The following is a 26,376-nucleotide window of genomic DNA, read 5'->3' as shown; positions in this document are numbered from 1 at the left end:
GTGCTGAGGGAGGCAAGCTGGACAGAAAACACACATGTTATGATTTCAGCCAAGATGAACCTATGTTGAAAAAACCAGAACAGGGGTTGCATCGGGGGAAGGAAAAAATTGTGTGGGAAGGAACAGGAAGGAGTTTTCTGGGGATGATGGAAATATCCTATTCTTAAAGGGATGAAAGTTATATGGGCATGTTTATTTGCCAAAACTGTACGGTTGAGATTTGTGCCTTTACGTGTGCATACATCTTACTCACCACACACGCACAAAGGCTTAAAAGAATAATAAAGTGAGGTGGAAATGGGATGGAGTGTGGATGAAACAAAAATAGCAGATGATTAGTAGTTGTTGAAGCTGGGTGATGAGCCTACTATGCTATTTTGCTTATTTTGTATATTGTTTAAATTGTTCTATAATAAAACACTTGTGTAAGAAGACAAACTCGATATACAATGTTCACTGGTAAGATATCAGTCACCTTTGTGGGGGAAATAGGGAGAAAGGGATTGTTGGGGCCTGAGTAAAGCTGGTGCTAGTTCTTGGTCACACAAGTGTGTTCACTTAGTAATAATTCTTTGAGATTTACGTGGATGACTTCTGCATATATTTCTGTACACATGTTATACATCAATAAACATTTTAAATCCTGCATATTTGCACAAAGATTCTAAATCAATATCTTAGAATAACAGCATTGTTTTGTTTTAAAGTGGAACACATTAACTCATGACACCATTAGATGGATTTTAATACTCCCAAGTATCTATTAATGCCCTCATCCCTGCATGGCTCCTGGATTTTTCCATTTTTGCCTCAGTTTTTTAAGTGGCATGGATTTGAGTTTTTATGATGCCATCTTTCTCCAGCAAGGTCCACCCCCACCACTATGCTCACCAAGGCCTCGACACCTAGCAAAGTGCTCTGTTCACAACATGCACTGAAGACCCGTGAGACTCGGTTGGATGAGGAACAAAATGAGGAGCTCATGATGTTCGTAACTTATGTCTAGGTGCCATATTGTGACTTAGGAAATTGGTAGAGTTTTTCGATAGCTTTGCTATGCCTTCTAATATTTCCTATTTAAAACAATGGGAAATAGGGTCTCAGAGATCTTTCTCCGAGAAAGTCTGACATTTCAGGCACAAATTACTGACAATTATTAATGGTATATGACTTTCCCACCTCATCTTAGTGTTAAGTTTTTAATTCCTTACCTTGGAAATGACCTAACTTTTCTTCTTCCAAATCTTGTAGTAATACCGATGCTCTAGAAAGTCAGGCCACGGATATTCTGCTGTTGTGCGTCCTCCCTGCAAATAAGTGGAGCTGTGCATCCAGCAGTCTAAGAAGCGTGTGGTGCTGTAGTATTTGGAGTCAATCAGAAAGGCTAAATGGAAATACGACTTCAGAGAATTATCACCATAACCACCCACAGCAAAATTTATTTTGTGATTCTGAGGGTATATTTAAACAAGGATATTAAAACTAGTTCACAAGGAGCCAGCCCTATAGTAGAGCAGAAATTGCATATTACCTTCCTGCACAAACTTGCCTAACATTGTGGGAAGGACCAAAGGGAAGTTTCGGTGTTGTTGCCTATGTTAACGAGGCCAAGAGGTCCACACTGGGATAAGGAAGTCCAGTGAACCAGCCTGTGTGAAACGTGGGAAAAAGGACATGTGTGTGGTCCCCTGAAGTGGCTTAGGGGTCACTTACCAGTGCACCTGAGTTTCCTGTCTGTATAATGCAGGAATTGGGGCTGTCCAATGTGATGTTTTCTCCTTTTTATGACATGGCTCAGGGCAGTCCTTCTAAGACTCTTGACCAAGGTATGGGCCCTTCATGCAGATTGGGTCCAAAGGGAGGATCTCTGCAGTGACCCTGACCATGGATCCAGAGGGAGGATCATGGCAGCCTGGAGGGATAGGGGGGATGGTAGGGCAGGTGGCCTTGAAAAGGCAAATTCCAGGATCCCAGGCATTTCCATTTTAGATATTGAATTCACATTTCAAATACTGACCAGGGAGCTTCCACCAGGGCTGCAAGCAACCTCAGCAATAACCATGCTGGTGAACCCCACCCCTACCTGAGTACCAGCCTCAAGGGATGCAGCCCAACCACACTGCGCATACTCTGGGAGGTGGGCAGGGCATGGAGAGTGGGCGTGGTATAGAGAAGAGCGTTGGATGGAGAATCAGAGGAATGGGGCCCAGGGCCCGAGAGACAAGGCAGGAGTTGGGGCCACGAGCTGTGCATGCTAGGAGCTTTTCTCTCTTAACCGCTCCCAGCTGGCAGCCCGTAGGGCTGAAGGACTAGATCTCCCAGGAGGCTCTGGTCACGAGGCCGTGCCTAGCTCTGGGGGGAGGAACAGGGCAATGTGAGCTTGGCCGAGGGCCAAACCCCCATTGAATCAGGACTATGGCCCTGCACCCACTCCAACGGGATTGAGTCCCAGAAGGATGTGACTGGATGAGAGGTACCAGGGAGTTAGGAGGGTGTGGCGGCTGCATGGGCAGCCGCTGGCCTGCAGTGTGCAACTGCTTTTGTCCAAAATTGAAGCTGGACTCACACCTCTTTCCCACCACCTCCCTCCGTTGCTTGATTCCTCCTCCCACCTGCATGCCTGTGGGTCTTTCCACAGCCTCCTACCTAGTCCAGGGCCAGGTGCTTCTCTAAAGTGCTTATGGGAACTGGTTTGACATCCCAGAAACTTTCCAGTTTGCCTGCTGCCCTCTGCCTTCTCCAGCCAAAGTGCCAACATTTCATCAGCTTTTGGGAGACATTCGCCCTTGTGGCCCCCCTTGCAAGCACAACTTAAAAGTTTGCAGGGTGGTAACATTGGTTGTTACTTGCCTTTTTCACAGATGTGGAAGTTGAGGCATCCTTGGGGTTAATCATTGTTTTCCCCAGGATCTGCTAAGAGCAGACGGAAACAACACAATTCCAAGGCAAGTATCTAGTAGGCCGTTTTCACTAACCCATTCCAGTGCAGTGGCTTCCAAAACAGCATCCTTAAGATGAGAATAGCTTAAGCATTTTGCCCTTTAGATTGATCACCTAATCTCAGCTCAGGCCTGAGTGGCCAGTCTCTCAGGGTCATGAGTGATGACTCTGATCATTCAGGAAGAGACCCGTGGTCCAGCTTTGGGAGAGGCATGTTCATGGTAGACATCACATGGGCAGCATTTGAAACCCGTCAGCTTTAACATCTCTGCTTTGGATTCTGACAAGTTTCCAGGATAAACATGTCCAGGGATAGACAAATGTACCGGAATCTTTAAAAAATGATTAGAGTAGTGAAAGGAACAGAGCATAAAATATCCTGATTATTTGCAAAAGATGAAATGCAAGCAAGATCTTCTTATTAATTTTTTTCTCCTCATTCTCTTGGCTGTACTGTATGCTTGAATGCAGAAACAAAAAATTTGAATTGCCAAGTTATCTTTTCCTGAGATTGGTAAATTAACTTAAAAGTCTTATTGAAACCTGTGGAGGAATGGTTACCAGCTTTCACGATTCATGTCCTCCCTAAAAACCTGGGTGTTGATCTACATGAAAAAAAGTCCTTGTTTATATTACACATCCCAATAGGTTACATTTCCGATTCCTGAATGTGGGATATTATCAAAACAACTGAAAAAGCTGGTCTTGGAAACTGGATCCTGTCACTATGTGAAGAATTTGCCTCTTTATGAACTAATGACTTGAATTCTTTAACATTTTTGTAAAGAACGGACGAGAAACTCTGCACTGTCTCTGAACGTGGCAAGATGGGGAATTCTCCTTAGACCACATCCTTGAGTTCTTCTCTCGTGTTCAATAGACCCGGGTGATAGTCCATGTGTTCAGGTGCAGCGCCGCTCCCCCAGCCCCCAGTGTTCCATCCTACTCTGGCCTGTGACCTCTTCAGGGGGTTCTGATGACACTCATCCACAATGGTTGGAAGGAGACATTGTAACATGAGGATATTCATCATCTTAAAACAACGATTAATGGAGAGGAAAGTCTCGGGTTCTGTGTGCTCTGATGCAACTGCTGTTGGGGTGTGGCTTCAGTGACCACTGTGCTCCCAGCAGTCCCCACAATGGCTGTCTCAGACATTTGATCTCCTGGTGCAACCACAGCAGCTGTTGACAGAGCTGAGCGCTCGTGGTTCAGTGTCTTCCGTCAGATTTTGTGGCTCTGACCCTCCTACGCTCGCCCCCTTCCCATTCCTATCTGCTGAGTTGATTGCTTTGTAGTTGTTTCCTAGCAGCCACTGTGTGTAACTGGATTTCACAGTGTCTTTAGGGACCCACCCTCACTACACGAGCCACTGTACAACAGTGACTTATCCTGGTGTAGCCCGTGTTCATCGTCTCCAGTGGAGATGTGAAGAACCCTGTTTACTAGGAGCCTCTCTCATTGTCATGCTGCTGGGGCTGCTTATGAAGTTGAGCATCCGGTCTTTGGTCTCATTGCCATTATTCTTTTCATCGATTATTTTGAAGTCGGATACGACTTTGTTAATAATGTGGACACTTGCTGTCATAGGAACTTTTATGTAACTTCCCCAACAGCTCTGTGAAGTAGTCCTGTGATCCCCATTTTACAGGGGGGTACACTGAAGCTCAGAGAGATGGAGTAGCTTCCTTCACGTCACACAGTTTCTTGGTATATTTTGTGTCTCTACCCGGATCTCTGCTTCGCAGGTGTGCGCACTTAGCTGGTGTTCCACTTTATGCCTCTCTGCCAGTCTCCTCAAAGACACATGCCCCATCCTGAGTCCATTGTCTGCTTGATGGCAGTCACCCTGCACAAACAGTCTCCGGGCAGAGATTGGACTAGTGGAGCGTGGTCCCCCGGCTTACTCTGGGCAGGTACTAGGTTCATGGCGAGAGCTGGAGCAGTGGAAGATACTGACTGTCACTCACCTGGAGGGTTTGTTATGTAGAAATACTCCACTGACTTTTTGCAGGTGTCATGTCATCTTTGTCTTCATTGCTCCTCTGGGCTTTCTCCTACAGTCCATGCTGTGCAGTAACATAGAGTACAGAGACTGGTGAACATAATACTGTTGCCCTGCACCAAATGGTCACATCACTCATTTATCTAATTATGAAACAAATACACATTGTAAAAAAGTCAAATTGCACTGATCTATGTAGAGTAAAGTGAAACATTCCCCTTTCATCCCCGTCCCTGCAAACTCACTCTCCTACTCAGAAGAAACTATTGTTAAGAGGTTGTAGCTTATTCTTCTGGAAATTTCTTATGAATTTATAAATGCACAAAGTTATTTTTTAAACATAAATTACATAACTACATCGATTTGCAATTTGCTGTTTCCCAAACCATATATCATAGACCTCTCTCCTTATCAGTGCACATCACTCTAACTTACCTTTTTAGAAGTTTTAGAGGTATTCCAAAGAATAGGTATACCATGATCTGTTTATATCTTCTTTGATAGCAAAGGGATTACATCCAGTTTCACTGTTATACATAATGCTGCTATAAGATCCTTGTATGGAATTTATTACACTGCTTTCAACTGCTCAATATGCTTTGTTTCCTTTTAGTCACAGACTATGATATATTTTTAACACTTTTATGGGAATTATTTTATAGGGAAATTAATTTTATCACTGAATAACGACATTTATGCGGAAGCTGGACTTCAAGGTCATCCATCTCATTATTCGGGAGAAAAATAATGAAACTTAGAAGGTATTATGCTTGCTCCATCACATTCTAACAAGTCATGTTAACAATGTGAGTTGAATCTTTGAATAGCCTCTACTTTCTCTGTTCAGATGAAGGATGACTTTTTCTTGTCTTGAAAACTTCTGACTCCAGGGGCTCTCAGTTGGGCTTCAGAGAGGGTAAGATATTGGTGTTGTATCTATTTCTCTTCGGCTGTAGGCTGCGTCTTCTAAAGATCATAGAATTGAACATGATCCAATCGATATATGTGATTTGGTTCAAAAATTCAAAGTAATGAACTCAACATAGGAATCTATATCTTTTGTTCTTAATAAAGAATTTGCTTTGATATCATTAAGTCTCTGTGATTACTAGTAAAAACTCACCTATGGGTGAAGAGATGTGGTTCTGCTGACAATGTCTGGCTTGAACATCCATAGTTAAGCCTGCCACATCTGTAGGTAGGTTAGACTTGACCTCTTGATGACCTCTGCCCTTGGACTTTCACCTGGGATAAATAAATATTTAAAAAAGCTGCTGTTATTAGCACTCAATGCTAGAAATGCCCATTAAAGAGTGAGTTTGGTTTGGTAAACCAAAGGGAGTATAAGCAGAACAAAGTCATTAATAGCTATACAATTTCAAAAAATTCTAATTTTTAAAAATATAACTGTATTCTTGCCACAGTGCAAACTGTGTATATATGAATGAAGTATCCCTCTGTCCATTTCTCAAATTATTTCCATTGATTTGATGGATTTATCTTCTAACCCGGATTCCAAGTGTGAAAGAACATCTTGGTCCTTCAAAAAAATGAATCCATTGAGATTTAATTTTCTTTTAGCTCGGCATCCCAAAGCCTTGAGGAATAAATTATCATGTAATGATACAATGATTTTGAAATCTAATTGTTAATTACAGGGGTGTAAGAGATGATTGAATGGTGGTTCATCACCATGGTGAAGGGTATTTTACACATGGACATGTAAACACGATTCAGGAAGCTGCTTCAGCCCCGTGACATCCCTGAGAACCACAGTGCAGGGGGATCTAGACACAAAGCAGTCTGCCTCGATCTCCTGGGTTACATGTAGATCCAGGGGTCTTGACAGTGGCTTCAGAGCAGCTAACTTTTATCTATTTCTCCCCTTCCTTATCTCCAGTTTACCTCAAACACTCCTGACTACCATATTTTAAAGTAAGACCAATTATAGTTATCTACTTGAGTCTCTTGTTCATTATTAGAGAGTGATAATCAAGGATACCATCAAATATCATTTAATTGACCTAATTAAATTTGTTGTACCTTATAATTGATTAGAACACTACGTTTAGTTGAGCGTTTGATATTCACCAAGTGTGTTAATCTGCTTACAACTGCTATGTGCCTGACTCCTCGTAGAAATGTATCTTTGGCCCATCACAAGATTTTTATGACTCAAATCATCATAGATTAAGATAATGTACTGTCTTTTGGATGATAGGGAGGCATATGGATCCATTTTGGAAATATGCCCATCTGTCTTTGCTGCCCATGGGAAGTTGCTGGTTACTAGGTCTCCAGGTGGCTTGCACAAGCCCTAGGACTGTAATAGCTTGGTGCCTCGCCTTCTAATTGGGGTAGAAATAAAAGAGATCAGAGAGACTTATTAAAGTTTTGGTTGCATGAAGTCTTCTATGAAGACCATCCGTGCATATTGTTCTGGATAGCTCTCGGTTCCTAAGACTACTAGTTACTTTAAGGGCTTGTCGGGAACTGTGAAAGGTCTGATATTTTACCTTTCCTGCAAGCTAATAAGTTAGGCTACAATGGTTTTACAGATGCTGGCAAAAGACACGAGACGCATGGGTCAGAGACAAAGGACTTAATGACATAGCAATAGCAGTGGCCAGATATCAGCATTTGCACTGGTTCACTAAATCCCACTTCCTACACGGTGATACACAGTGGGCCAGGTGACATACAGAGGGTTGCAAGATCTCAGAGCCTAAGGAATTCAAATCTTTGATAACGGGCAGGATGTCTGCTAACCTTTGCACTGGTGGAGGTGTTATTTTTATTATTCTGGGCAGTAAGCATGCCTACCCTTTGCTCCAGAGGAGGCCACTATTTCTATCTTCTAAGGCTCCCAGTTCTACACACATCTTTGAAAAGATAACCTCGTCTTACTGGCTTTGAAAGATAAGCTTGAATGAGCCTTGATCATCATTCAGTCCTTCTGTTTCCTTTATTGAGATTGTGCAAATATGCTCTTTTCTCTGTAAAGTTCACTAACTTTATTCATACATAAGAGATGTTTTTGGTTTTATTTATTAAGTTGAAGTTGTCTTATTAGAGGAAATGATGAAACTGTTATGGGTTGGATCTGAAAGTATGCTTTTCCAGGAAAAATGTGAAAGAAGATCAGTGCTCACTGAACTTTGCCACAAGGAGCTGATAGCCACTTAAATGACTTTAATTTGAATAGTGTTTTGTACAACTTTCTTCCATTTACTTCATCCTCTCTGCTTCCTGTAACTCTCATATGGGAATGGGGCACTTTCAGGGATTCACTGAACACATTTACAATAGTCACATGGTTTTGTTTGTTGTGTTTTTTTTATTGAGGTAAAGTTGACATACAATATTATATCAGTTTCAGGGGTACAATGTAATGATTCAATGTTTGAGTATATATTGAAATGATCACCACAATAAGTCCAGTTAACATCCGTCCCCATACATAGTTACTAATGTTTTTGTCTTGTGATGAGGACATGGCATATTTCAAGGTGCAGAAGAATCAAGGATGGTGTCACACTTTTCTATATACAGCTTGATGAATTTGGACATAAGTATACACCCTTGAGACTGTCACCACCATCAAGGCCACAAACATATCCATCACCTTCCAAAGTTTTCTCTCACCTCCTTTATTACTATCATTCTGTGATAAGAACTGAGAATCTACTCTAGTAGCAAATGTGACATATGAAATAGAGTTTTGTTAGCTTTAGGCACTACGCCATATCCTACATCTCCAGAACTTATTTATCTTGGTAACTGAAACTTTATATCCTTTGACAATCAGCTCCCGATTTCTCCATCTCCCAGCCCCTGCCAATCACCATTCTGACCTCTGCTTGTATGAATTTCACAATTTTAGATTCCACATATAAGCATTTGTCTTTCTCTGTCTGTCTTATTTCACTTAGCATAATATCTTCTAGGTCCCTCATGTTGTCAAAAATGGCAGGAATTCCTTCTTTTTTCAAGGTTGAAGAATATTCCATTTCTTTATCCATTCATCATCAGTGACGTTTAGGTTACTTCCATATCTTCGCTATTGTGAATTAGCTGCAATGAACATTAGAGTACAGGTATCTTTTTGAGACCTTGATTTCAATTCCTATGTGTATATACCAGAAGTGGGATTGCTGGATCATATGCTAGTTTTCTTTTTTTGAGGAACCTCCCTACTGTTTTTCATAATGGCTGTAGTAGTTTACATTCCCATAAGGGTTCCTTTTATTCACATCTTCACCAATATTCGTCATCTTTAGTTTTTCTGATAATCGCCATCTTAACAGGTGTGAAGTGATAGCTCATTGTGGTTTTGATTTGTATTCCCTGATGATTAGCGATGCCAAACACCTTTTCATAAAACTATTGGCCACTTGTATGTCTTCATTGGAAAAAGTCTACTGTGGTCCCTTACCCATTTTTTAAATTGATTTGTCTTTGTGTTATTGAGCCAAACAAAAAAAGGAGAACAAAATTTCCAGGCATTATGGATGCTTCCCAGTTGATGCAGATGGTTTTGTGTTACAGTGGTACCAAAAGATCATGTTTCGTGTTTTTTCTTCAGCTTGTTATAAGATCAGCAGTAGCTGCAGCATGGCAGATAATTGGGATCTTCCGGGTTTGGAGGTTTACAAAATAAATGAGTGGTAAGGATTTTTTTTTATTTTTCCAAGGAATTTATTGTGATCATTGTCCATGGAATCAAAGATTAGATACGTGTAGGAGAAAATTAAGTTGGTGATTACTGATCTGGCATTACTTCTGATCTTGAGGGACAAGTATTGAAGGTATGATTGTTTGAATAAAAACATTAGAGATCAGGAATTTGTGGTGGATGAATAGGTTTTCTGAATTATTTACTTTTGAACATAACCACTTGGATTATGTGAACATCTGGGATATGGGAGTAAGTAGTTAGCAGGGGGTGGTTGATAATATCACTATTGATTTAACCTCTATGAACACCAAGTGGCCAATAGATTAAGCAAATGAGTAGACAGAAAACACAGAAATGGTAAGAATTGGGATTTAGTAAAGGACTGGGGACTTACTGTCCTGACTGGGAGTGCCAGGACTTGTGCGGTTGAGACTGACAAGGACAAGAAGAGAATAGAATCACACTCAAACAAGGAGGAGGTGTTAACAGGATGGAGGGGGAGAAATGATCTGGAGGGGCCTTGAGTTTTGACCTTGAGCTTTCTGTTCTTGATGCAAATCTGCCTGATGACATCCCGGGACACAGGTCAGATCTATCCCCAGTGGGTATGGGGAGGGTGGAAGTACAAAACAGCCAGGATAATTCTCCTAAAAAGGCAGGCTTCCTTTATCATTTGACCCACTTTCATGATCGGTTTTTGTAGGGTAAGAGGAAAAGAAGGATTATAAGAAGAATGATAGTCACGTCTTCACAGATGTGGTGAACACAGAAGGAGCAGCAGGGGCCTGGTTTCCTGAGGACAGGTTTAGGCTGAGGGCTAAACCCACCGCAACAGCCTGGAAGAAGCTACATCCAGTAGGATGGACGTGCACGGAAGCCAGAGACCTGCTGATGGCACCAGATCGGCAACTCCTCCTGGAACAGCCCAGCCAACACCACTGTGTCCCATGACCAGGGCCTCCTGCCCAAAAATGGCACCCTGCTGCCCATGTGCTGAACAGATGCCTCTGCTTGTTAACCTAGACAAGATAGTCGGGAATGTTTCAGAGAAAGTTCAAGTGACAAACTATCAAACACACAGCCCGCCCAGTCCCCATGCCCCTCTCTCCCTTCTTCTCTTTCCAGACCCACAGCCTCCACTCTATCTTGGTCATCAATTCTCTGCTCACGGAATCGTCTTAGCTATAGAGCTCCTTAAGTTTTTCAGAGCTTTACCCAAGGAGAGGGGAAAGAGGGAAGGATAAATTTAGGGAAAATGTGAGGGGTCTGAGTGCAAATCCTTTTTCATTGACAACCCAAGAGATTCAACCTGCCTGGAGGAGTGTTCTCACTGGGTTCCTCTGAGCGCTAAGGTCTCATGGGACTGGGAGAGGACTCTCCTGTTGGTCACTGGGGTCTCCACTCCCGAGCTCTACAGAGCAGCTCTGTTTTGATCACTATGAGTTTCAACTGGCCATAGAGTTCTGCTGCTATAAACACTTGAAAATCTCCAATGTGGCTCAACCCAGTAGCTGACATTTAGGGAAACCGAGTCCTGAAGCAGAACTGGTGCACTAAGGACACCAGGAGACTTAGAGACCAACTGCCGATGCCCAGGCCCTGTCCCCAGCATTTGCTGCCTCCCAGGAGTTCCCGGCTGACTGAGGCGCCAATGGCAGTCATACAGGAGATCCCCCATCCATCCTGGTCCTCCTATGGAGAGAGGCCTACCCACGGGGAAACTTCCCCCCATGTGTTCTTCTGGTGGCTTGCGGAGGTTTTCTGCAGAGCAGAGATGACAGTGTGGGGCGAGGAGAAGTTCTTCCAGATCTCGCACTCCTGGGGAAGGGAAGAGAATGAGGTGTGAGGTTGGGCACTGGAGCCCTGCTTGCTCTAGCTTCAGTCCCCTTCTATTTAAATCTCCCCTCCTAGATGAGACAGATGCTCAGGGAGCCCCAGAAGGATATTTGGGACCCAGAGAGTAACACTCACAAGGAGGAGGAGTTTAGCTCAACCCAGGGAATTAGCCAGGTAGGAAGTGAGCATCCTCCCACTGGGACCTGGAGTCAAGGTCAGTGGGTCCCTGACAGGAATAGCCTAGGGACTTGCAGGAGCTTAAACCACACACTGCAAACCTGGGAGCTGATAAAGGTGGAGAGGCAGTTCCCAAGTCTCCAGAGAGGGGCTCCACTGGGCCACCATGGCACACCTGGGCCAACTGGACCCAGTGCTCTACCACCCTCGCCCTTTCCTGGGCTGTCATACTCGCGTACCCGAGGCAGGTGGTGATGACGAAGCTGGCCACCCTTCTGAACTGGTCGATGGTGGCCTGGATGGTGGGTGTCTAGTGCTCATTGCCAGGCTTGTTCTTCTTGTGCCACGTGGATCCCAGGCACTGAGAGGGCACCACCTTCCAGAAGAGCTCCTGGGGAACAGGGGGAGTGTCATCCAGCCCTGCCACGGGCCACCTCTGTGTCCACAGGACCTAAAGTCAGAGACAGGTGTCACAGTTTAGAGCTGGAGCTCAGGAAGCTCAGGATGTGTCCTGAGCCTTGTGAGAGTCCCTGGGTTTTCTTCTCTGTCCACCGATGGTACCCAGCATAGATGACCCAGGACTCAATCCTGGCAGGGAAGGGAGAGGGGCATTTGCACCCAGCCCGTCCTGGCTAACTCCAAGCTCCAGACGGTGGCTCAACTCTGCTCACGCCAATGGGGCATCTTCCACCACCCTGATCTCAGCTCTGGTCCCACTCCCCATTCTGATGTGCATTCCCCCATGGCAGCTACAACCACTGGCCTTGTCTGTCTCCCTTGTAGTGCAGCACACATCAGCTGTCAAGTCCTGAGGCTGTTGAGCCTCCTGAGGAGATGGCTGGGCCACCGTAGACCTGGCTGCACACAGTGAGTTCTGATCCACCACTGATGGGCCAGGCCTTGCCCAGCTTTCCATCTCTTCTACCTCATGGAGCCGGCACAGCCATTCTGTAGAGCAGGTCCTGTTAGTGTCCACCTCTACAGTCTGCCGGTGGACAGCAAAGGCTTGGGGGTTGCAGGAGTTGCCCAAGTCATATGGTTGGTAAGGGGTGCAGCTGGGATTTGGGCCCAGATCATGGGAGTCTGGATCAGGTCTGGGGCAATGATAGCAGAGAGAAGGCCTGTTCCACCCCGCCCTGAGAGCCCAGCTGCTCACCGCATCCATCACCGTCAACTGCTCTACCACCTGCTTAGGAGAGAAGGCTGTGAGGTTGGGCTTCTTCTCACGCTCCTTAACAGCCACAGGTGGAGATGGACTTCCCACTAGAAATGATGGTCCAGGTGACTACAGCTTAGCAGCTCCCACTCCTGCTGGAGCCGATGTTGGCCCTTGCTCCAGCTCCAACCATGCTGATGGAGGGGACGCTGGCTCCAACGCTAGAAGGGGTGGTGTCAACGGAGCTGTAGCCAGCTCTACCTCCACCACTGCCCACTGCTCTGCTTCTGCCACTGGCTGGAGCTCTGCAGCCGGTGCTACAGTGGAATAAAGAGAAAGATTCTCCCACATAGCTGACTTTCCATGTGTCCTTCTAAACACAGGAAAGATCCCACTTCCCTTCCAGAAATATCCAGCCTGCAGTCCCCCTTACCCTCTGCCTCTGCCTCAGTGGCCTCCAGAAGCTCACACCGGACAAGGGTAAGAGGGTCATGGCAGCTCAGCTCCGAACCAGGCAAGGTTAACTGCGTGTACATCCCCTTTAGCTTGAAAAAGGGACAGCCCCAGTCTGGTCATTCCCTAGTTCTGGTCCAACCTGGTCATCTCAAGGTCCTGAGTGTGGAGACCCTCTGCTCCTGCTCTCATCTCAGAGCAGCACTGGATGGTGTTTGTGGCCTCAAGCACCTTCCCCTTGCCTAGTGAGTTGGTGAAATTGAAACCATTGGGCAGCTCCTCAATGACCTTCTGATTGGAGTTCTGCAATGACTGCTCTGGAGCTGGGCCTGAAGGAATCAGGGGCTGCCTGCACACTGCCACTAGGGTCAACCCCCAAGAGAAAGTCTGTTCCTCAGTTCAGGCACAGAGGGGCATCCCTGCAAAGAACTGTGGTCAGGCGGGAAAAGAGATGAAACCTCTATTTCTCAGTAAGATAAGAGTAGAGGAGCTCACCTTCTCAGGCTGCCAGCCATGACCTTGGCTATGAACATGACAGGCCCACCATGCTTCCTACACCCTACAACCAGCTCCTGCCCAGGAATAGCCTGCCCCTCATACCCTGCCTTCTCCCCTCCACACAAACACACACACACACACGGTGAAGAGTAAGGGGTGTGGGGCTGATCAGGTGGGATCACAGTTGTGTCCTGGCCTGCACTAGCCTTTCCTGGGCTGCCCCATGTTACCCTTCACTGCCTCCTGCCAGACGCCCAGAGGTGTCGGGGATGAGGGCTGAGCCAACGTCGGCAACGACCAAAACGTTTCTCTTTCTGGGTTTTATTGAGCCTAGATCCTCCAAAAGTTGGGATACAACAACAAAATATTTTTGCCTGTTGACTGTCTCCAGTCAAGTGAGCTGAATGGGGGGCTATGGGTGCCTGGTTACCAGAGTTCTAAGATCTGTTGAGGTCTATGACCAAGGAAGTGAGGTCATTTTTCATGATTCCTTTACCTGGACCCCTTCGCTCAATCAGACTTGTCCAGAGCTGCCCCCTGTGCCCTGGCTGCTACCCTCCTCCCCCATGTCATCTCCTGAACTGTACACAAGGAGCCTACACAGCCCTAGCCACAGCTCCCTGGAAACCTAAGTGGGGTCCTAGCTTTGAGGAGACAGAGATGAATGCAGACCTCCATTTTCTTACCAGTTCTTCATCCTGAGAAAGTCCCTGTACCTCTCAGATCCTCCCCAGTCTCTAAACCTGCACCATGGTGACCAGGCTAGAATCTACTTCCTAGGGATGTCACCCGGTGTATATGACATAATATCTATTACCCCTGTGGGCTGGTGTCATATGTACCTAAGGCACAAACTTAGAGATGGAAGAATAACAAGAAAGGGTGACAGCACAGAACACCACTCAAAACAGGCCTGGGTTCTAACAATGTGATATTGGAACAGTCGCTTCCAACTTGGCCTCATTTTCAGGTCAGCATCATGAGGGGATTGAAACTAATGGAAATTTAGATACTGCCATCCTGTGGCATAAAACCATTCAATTGTTTCCTGTTTAATGAAGAATGCGACCCAAGTGCCTTGCCTTGGCCTATGAGGTGGGCAATCTCCACAGTTGTACCCAGTAAACCACACCCATGTTATAGCCATCCCAGTGGAACCACTAAGTAGTTAGTAACTGGCTTCTTAACATAATAACAGCCAAAGTGATGGGATGTCTTGTCTAAATTTTAAATAAAACGGTCTCTCACTTCCTCTTACTCCCTCTTTCATGTTCCATCTCTCTCTCTCTCTCTCACTCTGTCGAATCCCTGTAACTGAGGAATCAAATACCAGTGTTTTCGGGCTTCCCAATGTGGACGTCTAGAGAGGAGAGAAGCACGAGATTGCCCAGGCCAACAGACAGAAAGAAACTCAGGCTCTCAGCCCAAACTGAACCCTGAAAGCTGAGAGTGAACTTGAGGGCCAGTCCTCCCCCAGTTGAGCTTCACTTGCAGGTATCACAGGGTGGTGATGAGGTAAGAGGGAAGAAAGGACTGTGGGAGTTTTCTGCCTGCTCCACCTGGAAGGGTGAGGGCGAGAACAGTGTCATGTGACACTGAGTCCTCAGGAGAACCTGTGAAGTAGCTGGAGTTCTCACACATTCCAGATGGGGAAACAGGCTCGGGGAGGCCTGGCCCAAAGCTCAAACTCACACCCAGAGTGAGAGTTGGAGCTTGGCTTGTTCTACAATCACAACACCTTGGAGGATGGAGTGCTATTGGTACCAGTTGCCTGGAGTCAAATGTCCAGGGTCAGAGGCCAGAGGTGATGGAAAGAAATGCGGTGAGGGGACTATGGCCTTACTGACACTCTCCTCGACCCTGGCAGGAGGGGCCCTCCACGTTTGCCGTCCTGCAGATCAGGCTCCAGAGAGTGCAGGAGAAGCAGTAGCAGCAGGTGAGTGTGCCTGTTGGGGAGGGGTTCTGACCTCCCAGCTGGATGCCCTCAAATCAAGAGAGGAGGCCCCTTCCTCTTGGTGCCACAGTGTCTGTATCCCCCAGTAGAAGTGACCAGGAGGAGGGCCTGGAAGAGCTGGTGCAGGATGAGTTTGTTGTGGGGAGGACCAGGGACCGCACACCCTGTGATTTGCCAGAAGCCGGCCCTGGGAGGTGAGGAGGAGGAGGAGTGTGGTGTTCTGGGGTTGTGAAGGGAGGAGGAGTTGAGGGGAGGCTGCTAAGGGTCCTAGGCTGCTCTCCGTGGGAACCCTGGGGTGGGCCAGGATGCTGAGGGTGAGGACTTTTCAGGGAGGGTCTGCAGGGGGCCGAATTGAGAGCAAGGTCTCATCCCACCCACACCCCGATGTCACAGAGTGTCATCCCATATCTTGGCACTTTCCTTGGTCACTTGCTGATGCTGCACCTGCTGATCGGTGATAATCTTGAGGTGGGTGCACCTGAGGACCAGGCAGGGAGGACCAGGATCCTGAGCCTTGGGATGGGGAGCACCCGAACTGAGCTCTGAGCTCTCAGCACTTGGCACATCTCCTGTCATAGGAGCCTCTCAGCCACCCCTGGGAGCTGAGGTATCAGGCCCATCTTAGGGATGAGTGAACCGAGGCTCCACCTGAGACACCCATTCCGGTTCCTCAGGCTGGTGAAGCTCAGAGCTGCCTGACGGCACAGCTGCATGAGGTTTTATCTGAGCTAGACTCAGCCTCTCCCTCCCACTCTGCCCATGGAGGGAGAGAGAATTCTGACCCCTCCAAGTCAGGCAGCACAAAAGTGGCTGAGCAGTCCCATCTGCCTGAAGCCTCAGCCTCCAAGTCTGTCATCAGAGAGGGTTGTGCTGCCAGGTCCCTCAGCCTCTCCCCCATGTTCTGCTTCTCTGGAGCCCAGAGCACGGTCTAGGTCCAAGTCCTGCTTTCTGTGCATGCCCGGCTCCCTCTGGTGACCTGGCAGTAGTGCAACTTGAGAAGGTGTAGGTATAGGGGGTTAGTCAGGCTAGGGGGCTCTGTCTGATGGAATCTGGCTCTCTGCCTTCCAGGGGAATGAGATTAACCTGAGAAGAGGACTGAAGTGAACAGCTGCCTCACCCCCTGCAGGGGAGGGGAAGGAGGAGGAAATCAGAGACCCTCTGGGCAGAACAGACACTGGCTCCACTCCATGTACCTTACATTTAGTGGAAGAGTTTGATAACAGAGAAGTGGGAGACCCAACCAATTTGAGGGTGGGTTGAGGGGAGGATAGCATCAAGGAAAACTTCCTGGAGGAGGGGCTGATTATTCCCATTCTGCGAACAGGTAGAGCCTGGATAGACTTGGAGGGAAGGTGGGTTCCCAGGACTGGTCCCCTCTCCCACTCCTCACCATCCACAAGGTCCATGAAGCATCCCCCACCCAGTCCCTATCTGCATCCTCTCCTTCCCTCTGGTCCCAGGAATACCCAGTCCTGAGGGAGATCCTGCTGCTCCAGTTGGCCGCAAAGAATGACAACCTAGAGCCCGAGGAGCGATTTGGTGCCTGGTTCCAGGACATGGAGCTGCTCAACGGGAATGATAGGTGAGGCCGGGTAGGAGTTGGGTGAGGGCAGGGGTGGACTCTCCCTCTTGGCCAGTCCACAGAGCCTGTCTCCGTGGCCCCCCACTCAGCCTCAGGCCTTATTGCATGGCGACCTCTGGGACACCTAGACTCCAGCTGCTGGGCAGGTAGTGGGGGGACACTTGACGTGTGGCTCCTGGTAGGCTCACAGGTGTCTCTCTGTCCTGGAGCTACAGCCTGTCCTGCCAGCTGAACCCCCAAACCTAGGTCGCCAGCAGAATACTAAGGATAAGAAGAACCCGTCATCATCAAGGTCAGGGGTGAGTGAGTGTCTGAGCCGTGGTGACTGACTCCTAGGAGTTCAGTAAAACGTCGGGCTAAACGTGCCCTTGGGGCGTCAGACAGCTGGCATTGAGATCCCAGCTCCACTACTGAGCAGTCCTGTGACTGGGGTGACTCTCTTCAGCTTCCTGAGACTCTGTTTCCTCATCTGTGAAATAGGTGATACTAAATAATCTCTTGCGTGGCAGGGACAAATGGGGTACTGGTGGTTGACATCACTCAGCATAGAGTCTGGAGCACCCAGTGCAGTGGGGACAGGGTGGGGGGGCCATGAGTCTGAGGGAAGACCTCCAAGATAACCCGACTCTTCTACTCAGTCCAAAGGCCCCAAAACCGAGCCCTATACCAGAGGCCGATCACAGCCCCATCCTCAGCAGCGGGGACACAGCTGGGAGGCTGTCGATGCACTGGGCCAGCTCCTCACACCTGATGGGAAGGGGAGCATTGTAAGCTGATATCTGAGGTCCCCTGAAACCCAAGAGAGAGGGGACCACCCCACTCCAGCTCCCTGATGTCTCTACCCCAGCACCTATTCACACATTGGGGAGGGACAGTAGTTATTTGTTGTAAATTATAAATGCCATTATTATATTAAAGTCCTGTTCCCTTTAGAGCCTGGGAGTTGTGGTGTGGTTCTGTCGCTTTCTGTAGGCATGTAAGTGAGACACTGAATCTCACATTTCTCCTTGAATCACGAACTCTTCTGGGTCATCAGCTTATTGTATGTGGGAGAAGGGAGAAGGACCAGCCCCTTCCCTGGTTAGTGGAGACACTCCCAAGTCCCCCTAATTCTGAAGACCATTTCATTTCAGTATCATTCAGCTCCTCCAGGAGCAGACGTGGCCCCCGCCCGTTCTCTTGTGATTTTAATGTTGAAGGTACTTTCACAGACAGAGCAACAACCACTGAAATGTGGGTGTCTTTAAAGCAGCACTACCCTGGACAATGTCGTGCCACAGGCAGGGGCTGCCTTTCTCCATTCTTGAGAAACAGGGAACGTTTTCTGCTTCTCTTTTTGAGATTTCTTTTGACTAAATTTTAGGAACTTGTAGTTTTCTAGTTCAATCTCTGGAATTGCATCAGCTCTATGTGGGGAAAACAATGTAAAAAGATCAAAACGTGCACGTTGAGAGAACAAGGCCCAAGGAAGCTCATTTGCAAATGGACTAAAGGCAGGCAGGACCTAGCTCCTGAGGCCCCTCTAGGGGATCCGTGTTCACCCCTGACCTGGATTTGAATCTTGCTGGGATCCTTGTCCAGGACTCTGAAATCCTTTTCCTGCTTGTTCTGTATTCAGGCGGAAAGATTTGTGACGCAGCTTTTAAGGCTACTGCTGGGCTTTGTTCCATAAACATGACTGCTCCCTGTGAACTAGGATTTTCAGCACCCCTGCCTTCCTTATGCAATTCCCTTTAGGGGAGAAATTCCCCAGAAGGCCCCAAGCCTCCTCCCTCACTTGTCCTGATGGATCCCCAGTGAGATCTACTTTGCCAGTGTAAGGGACAATAATCCTGGCCAGTGAGTGACCTCACACTGTCCCTTGCTGTCGAAGGTGACTTCTGAGCCCGTGTCATTCTGAGGTCCATGGTCTTGGACAATCCTCCTGTTTACACACTAAGTGTTGGGGTTACCATCTCGTCCAAATGGGGCAATTGGGCATGAGCCCATAAACTGTCTCGCCCCTGGGTTTTGTCCCCGGCCTGTGCTGTGGTTACATTACTACCACCTGCTGGGGTGTGAACACTGTTTGGAGTTTTCAAAGATGAGGCATGACAGGGGTGGGGGGGGCTACAGCAAGGAATGCCACAGAACTGATGGTCCGTGGACGTGCATGAACACAGACTTACCAATTAAAATACTGAAATGCTTCCTATCTGGTGGTGAACAGACACTGCTCTGAGCTCGCACCGAGAACCCACCCCATGACTAGGAGCTTTCAAATGGTTACCAAGTGGCATTTTGAACCTCATCCTTTGGGAAGACCCTGTAAGGCAAGGACCAGATGAATCGCTTGGCACTTGTGAGTTATCCCCTCATTTCTGATGGCTACAAGTGTCACCGAGACACAGAGGCTGCACTCTGCCAGGGAAGTCTTCTCAGGACAACCAGAAGCTGAAAATGAATCCTGGTTGCCGGCATCCCAAACCCTTCCTGACACGGCACAGCCACCCTGGAAAGTGATTTGGTAACGGAAAGACTGGGAAGGATGTACTTTCCCTCCAAAGAGAAAGAGACGTGCCAACAGTGAAAGCTTGATCCCTCAAATAGACAATTAAATCCCAACAAACAGTGGGTCCTTTCAACATTACTGATGCTGAAAAGATCTCCTTTGATAATAGCACGATCTCCCAACTGCCATGTTCATTTCCATGAATCAAATTTCCAACACATATGGATCTAAAAATCTGAGGGAAATCTGGTATTTCCTTAGATGCAACTCTGAATTAGCATGCAACAGAAAACAGAAAAATGGAGACCTATAAGTAAATATCTAATTTGAGAACATAGACACAAAAGTGTGTTTTAAATAACATTTTGGAATCTATTGGAATATTATACAAAAAGAATAATCCATTTTTAGTAGGTTTTACTGTGACTGTGCGGGGAAAAACTGAATCATCCCGTGACATTGATAACTCGCTGCTGACTTTAAAGTACAAATAAATATTATACATAGTAAAGGAAAATGAGAGAACAGCATGAACAAGTATGATCTTTCTCTTCTCACCTGAAACTCAACCTCTCACCTCAGAAAGAAACTGTTGTCTATATTTTCTATGTCTCGAAGCAGAGTTTAATAAAAGAAAAGTATCAATATATTTTAAAGTTTCAAGAGCTCAAAGCAAGGAAACATTAGGGATGCTGCCAAGAGACCTCACTGAAGTACCTGCTCCACTTCATCTGCTGTCAGGATGGCCTTCTTAGACCTTCATTTTCTCTGCCTTGCTAGCAAGTCTGTCCGCCATCAGTGCTTTCACCCGTCTCTCTCCTGTGCTATTCACTGCCCTTCCCTCCTTCTTCGTACCTCCACAGTGGAGCTGTGGAATGCACAGATTAGTTCCTGGAATCATCTCTGCCAAATCTGAAGACCAGCAGGAGTGGGAATGGTACCTGGAATGCACACCACCTGCAAGCACACCTGGCAGGGATACACCTGTGTGACTAGGTGCAAGCTTTTACAACGTTTTGGCAAGATTGAAAGGACTTACAAGTTGTCCTGCACTGCTGCAGACCTGGAGTCCTTGCGGTCTCTCGGCCCAGCAGATCTGGTGGGGCTGGTATAAGTTGTCCTCTCAGAGACCCGTCATTGCCAGGATAGGATGGGATTCTAGTAACTGGCCTCTTGAATATGTCAATGGACAGCCTCAAAAGAATGGAAATGCTTAAACCAGGCTTTGGTTTGGACTGGTTCTCACAGTTACGCTGCTTCTTCTTTGAAGACGTGACTTATCATCCTTCTTTTCCTCTTACCCTATAAAAACAAATCATGAAACTGGGTCAAATGATAAAGGAAGCCTGCCTTTTTAGGACAATTATCCTGGTTGTTTTGTACTTCCACCCTCCATCTACGCTCTCGGGATATATCTGACCTGTGTCCTGGGATGTCATCAGGCAGATTTGCATCAAGAACAGAAAGCTCAAGGTCAAAACTCAAGGCCCCTCCAGATCATTTCCCCCCTTTACCCTGTTAACACGCCCTCCTTGTTTGAGTGTTAGTCTATTCTCTTCTTTTCCTTGTCACTCTCAACCGCACAAGTCCTGGTACTCCCTCAGTACAGTCAGCCCCTAGTCCTTTACTAAATCCCAAATCTTACCATTTCTGTGTTTTCTCTCTACTCATTTGCTTAATCCATTGACCACTTGGTGTTCATAGAAGTTAAATCAATAGTGACATTATCAACCAGCCCCTGTTAGCAACTTACTCCCATATCCCAGATGTTCACATACTCCAAATGGTTATGTTCAAAAGTAAAAAATTCAGAAAACATATTCACCCACCACAAATTCCTGATCTCTAATATTTTTATTCAAAGATTCATACAGTAGATACCTGTCCCTCAAGATCAGTAGTAATGCCAGATCAACGATTCTCAACTTAACTTCCTCCTACACCTATCAATCCTGGATTCCATGGACTATGATCACAATCATTTCCTTGGAAAAATAAAAAATTCCTTACCACTCATTTATTTTGTAAACCTCCAAATCCAGAAGATCCTGATTATTTGCCATGCCGCAGCTACTGCTGGTCTTATGACAAGCTGAATAAAAAGCACGAAAGATAAACTTTTGTACCACTGTAAATACAAAGCCATCTGCATCAACTGGGAAGAAACCATAATACCTGGAAATTTTGTTGTCTTTTTTTTTTGGCTCAAAAACAAAAAGACAAATCAATTTAAAAAATGGGCAAGGGACCAGAGTAAAATTTTTCCAGTGAAGACATACAGGTGGCCAGCAGGTGTTTGAAAACTTGTTCAGCATCACAAATCAGGGAATGTACATCAAAACCACAATGAGCTATCATTTCACACCTGTTATGATGGCGATTATCAAAAAAAACTAAAGATGACAAATGTTGGTGAGGATGTGGAGAAAAGGAACCCTCGTGGGAATGTAAACTAGTACAGCCATTATGGAAAACAGTATGGAATTTCCGCCAAAAACGAAAACTAGCCTATGATCCAGCAATCCCACTTCTGGTATACACCCACAGGATTTGAAATCAGGGTCTCAAAGAGATATCTGCCCTCTAATGTTCATTGCAGCAAATTCACAGTAGGCAAGATATGGAAGTAACCTAAACATCACTGATGGATGAATGGATAAAGAAATGGAATATTCGTCAACATTGAAAAAAGAAGAATTGCTGCTATTTTTGACAACATGAATGCACCTAAAAGACATTGTGCTAAGTGAAATAAGGCAGACAGAGAAAGGCAAATATTCCCTTATTTGTGGAATCTAAAATAGTCAAACTCACACAAGCAGAGGTTAGAATGGTGGTTGCCATTGGCGAGGGAGATGGAGAAATGGGGAGCTGATGTTCAAAGATACAAAGGTTCACTTATCAAGATCAATAAGTTCTGGAAATCTAGGATACGGCATAGTGCATAGAGCTAACAAGACTGTATAGCATACGTTACATTTGCTAATAGAGTAGATATTAAGAGTTCTTACCACAGAATAATAGTAATAAAGGAGGTGAGAGAAAACTTTGGGAGATGATGGATATGTTTGTGGCCTTGATGGTGGTGACAGTCTCAAGGTTGTATGCTTATGTCCAAATTCATCAAGCTGTATATGGAAAAGTATGACATCCTCGTTGATTCTTCTGCACTTTGAAATATGCCATGTCCTCATCACAAGAGAAAAAATTTGTCACTCTATATGGGGACGGATGTTAACTGGACTTACTGTGGTGATCATTTCAACATATATACAAACATTGAATCATTATGTCGTACCGCTGAAACTAATTTAATGTTGTATGTCAACTTTATCTCAATTAAAAAAACACAACAGACAAAACCATTTGAATAGTGTATATGAGTTCAGTGAATCCCTGAAACTGCCCCATTCCAATATGGGAATTACAGGAAGCAGAGAGGATGATGTAAGATGGAAGAAAGTTGTACAAAACAGTATTCAAATTAAAATCATTTAAGTTGCTATCACCTCCTTTTGGAAAAGTTCTACGAGCACCGATCTACTGTCACATTTTTCCTGAAAAAACATACTTTCACATCCAACACATAATAGTTTCATCATTTTCTCTAATAAGAAAATTTCAACTTAATAAATAAAACCAAAAGCATCTCTTATGTATGAATAAAGTTAGTGAACTTTACAGAGAAAAGAGCATGTTTGTCCAATCTCAATAAGGAAACAGAAGAACTGAATGATCATCAAGTCTCATTCATGCTTATCTTTGAAAGCCAGTAAAACCAGGCTGTCTTTTCAAGGATGTGTGTAGAGCTGTCAGCCTTGGAAGATAGAAATAGTGGCCTCGTTTGGAGCAAAGAGCAGCCTTGTTTACTGCCCAGTATAATAAATATAACACCCCCCCCCCGGGGCAAATGTTAGCAGACATCCTGCCCGTTATCAAAGATTTGAGTTCTTTAGGCTCTGAGATCTTGCATCTCTCTGCATGTCACCTGGCCCACTGTGTATCACCCTATAGGAAATGAGATTTAGTGAAGCAGTGCAAATGTTGATACTCTGGCCACTGCTATAGTTGTGTCATTAAGTCCTTTGTCTCTGACTCATTGGTCTCGTGACTTTTGCCATCATCTGTAAGACCATTGTAGGCTAATTTATTGGTTTGCAGGTAAGGTAAAATATCAGATCTTTCACAGTTTCTGACTAGCCCTTAAAATAACTAGTAGTCTTAGGAACAGAGAGCTATCCAGAACGATATGCGTGGATGGTCTTCATAGAAGACTTCATGCAACCAAAACATTAATATGTCTCTCTGACCTCTTTTATTGCTACCCCAAGTAGAAGGAGAGGCACCAAGCTATTACAAACCTAGGGCTGGTGCAAGCCACCTGGAGACCTAGTGACAAGAGACTTCCCATGGGGAGCAAAGACAGATGGGCATATTTCCAAAATGGACCCATGTGCTTCCCGTTCATCAAAAAGACAGTGCATTATCTTAATTTATGATGATTTGAGTCATTAAAATCTTGTGATGGGCCAAAGATACACTAATAAGAGGAGTGAGGCACATGGCAGTTGTAAGCAGATTAACACACTTGGTGAATATCAAACTCTGAACCAACTTCAGTGTTCTAATCAATTAAAAGGTACAACAAATTTATTTAGGTAGATTAAATGATATTTAATGTTATGCCTGATTATTACTCTTCAATAATGAACAAGAAGCTCATGTAAATAACTATAATTGGTCTTAATTTAAAACATGATAGTCAGGACTGTTTGAGATAAGCTGGAGAGAAGGAAGGGGAAAAATAGACAAAAGTTAGCTGCTCTGAAGCCACTGTCAAGACCTCTGGATCTACATGTAACCCAGGAGATCGAGGCAAAGGACTGTGCCCCTAGATCCTCCTGCACTGTGGTTCTCAGGGATGTCACGGGGCTGAAGCAGCTCCCTGAATCGTGTTTACATATCCATGTGTACAATACCCCTGACCATGGGGATGAACCACCATTCAATCATCCCTTACACCCCTCTAATTAACGATTAGATTTCAGAATCATTGTATCTTTACATGATAATCTATTCCTCAAACCTGAAGGATGCCGAGCTAAAAGAAAATCAAATATCAATGGCTTCTTTTCTTTGAAATACCAAGATGTTCTTTCACACTTGGAATCCTGATTAGAGGATAAATCCATCAAATCAATGGAAACAACTTAAAAAATGGACAGAGGGATATTTCATTCATATATATTCATTTTGCATTGTTGCAAAAATAGAGTTACATTTAAAAAAATTAGAACTTTTTGAAATTTCATAGATATTAAAGATTTTGTTCTGCTTATACTCCCTTTGGTTTACCAAATCAAACTCACTCTTTAATGGGCATTTCTAGCATTCAGTGTTAGTAACAACAGTTTTTTTAAATTCTTATTTTTCCCAGGTCAAAGAACAGGGCAGAGGTCATAGAGAGGTCAAGTCTAATCTACCTAGGGATGTGGCAGCCTTAACTATGGATGTTCAAGCCAGACATTGCCAGCAGAACCACATCTCTTCATCCATAGGTGAGTTTTTACTAGTAATCACAGAGACATGAGGATATCAAAGAAAATTCTTCTTTAAGAACCAAAGGTATAAGGCCGGCCCTGTGGCTTAGCGGTTAAGTGCGCGCACTCCACTGCTGGCGGCCTGGGTTCTGATCCCGGGTGTGAACCGATGCACCGCTTCTCCGGCCGTGCTGAGGCTGCGTCCCACATACAGCAACTAGAAGGATGTGCAGCTATAACATACAACTATCTACTGGGGCTGGGGGAAAAAATAAATAAATAAAAAACTTTAAAAATGAACCAAAGTTATAGATTCCTATCTTGGGTTCATTACTTTGAATTTTTGACCCAAATCATAGGTATAGATTGGACCATGTTCAATTCTATGATCTTTAGAAGATGCAGCCTACAGCTGAAGAGAAACAGATACAACACCAACATCTTATCCTCTCTGAAGCCCAACTGAGAGCCCCTGGAGTCAGAAGTTTTCAAGACAGGAAAAAGTCATCCTTCTTCTGAACAAAGACTGTAGAGGCTATACTAACATTCAACTTTATTTATTTTGTTTTTTATTTTTGCTTTGTGAGAAAGATCGGCCCTGAGCTAACATCTGCCAATCCTCCTCTTTTTGCTGAGGAAGACTGGCCGTGGGCTAACATCAATGCCCATCTTCCTCCACTTTATATGGGACGCCCCCACAGCATGGCTTGACAAGCAGTGCGTCGGTGAGTGCCCGGGATCCGAACCCGCGAGCCTTGGGCCACTGCGAACCCCGGGCCGCCGCAGCGGAGCACGCGCACTTAACCGCTTGTGCCACCGGGCCAGCCCAAACATTCAAGTTTAAATTGTTAACGTGACTTGTTAGAATGTGATGCAGCAAGCATAATATCTTCTAAGTTTCAGGATTTTTCTCCAGAATACTGAGATGTATGACCTTGAAGTCCAGTTTCCCCATAAATGTCTTGATTCAGAGATAAAATTAATTTCCCTATAAAATAATTCCCATAAAATTGTTAAAAATATATCATAGTCTCTGACTAAAAGGGAACAAAGCAAATTGAGCAGT

Source organism: Diceros bicornis (genome assembly GCF_020826845.1).
Source record: "Diceros bicornis minor isolate mBicDic1 chromosome 1 unlocalized genomic scaffold, mDicBic1.mat.cur SUPER_1_unloc_3, whole genome shotgun sequence".
In the NCBI taxonomy this organism is placed as follows: domain Eukaryota; kingdom Metazoa; phylum Chordata; class Mammalia; order Perissodactyla; family Rhinocerotidae; genus Diceros; species Diceros bicornis.
This window is presented reverse-complemented; position numbering follows the sequence as displayed.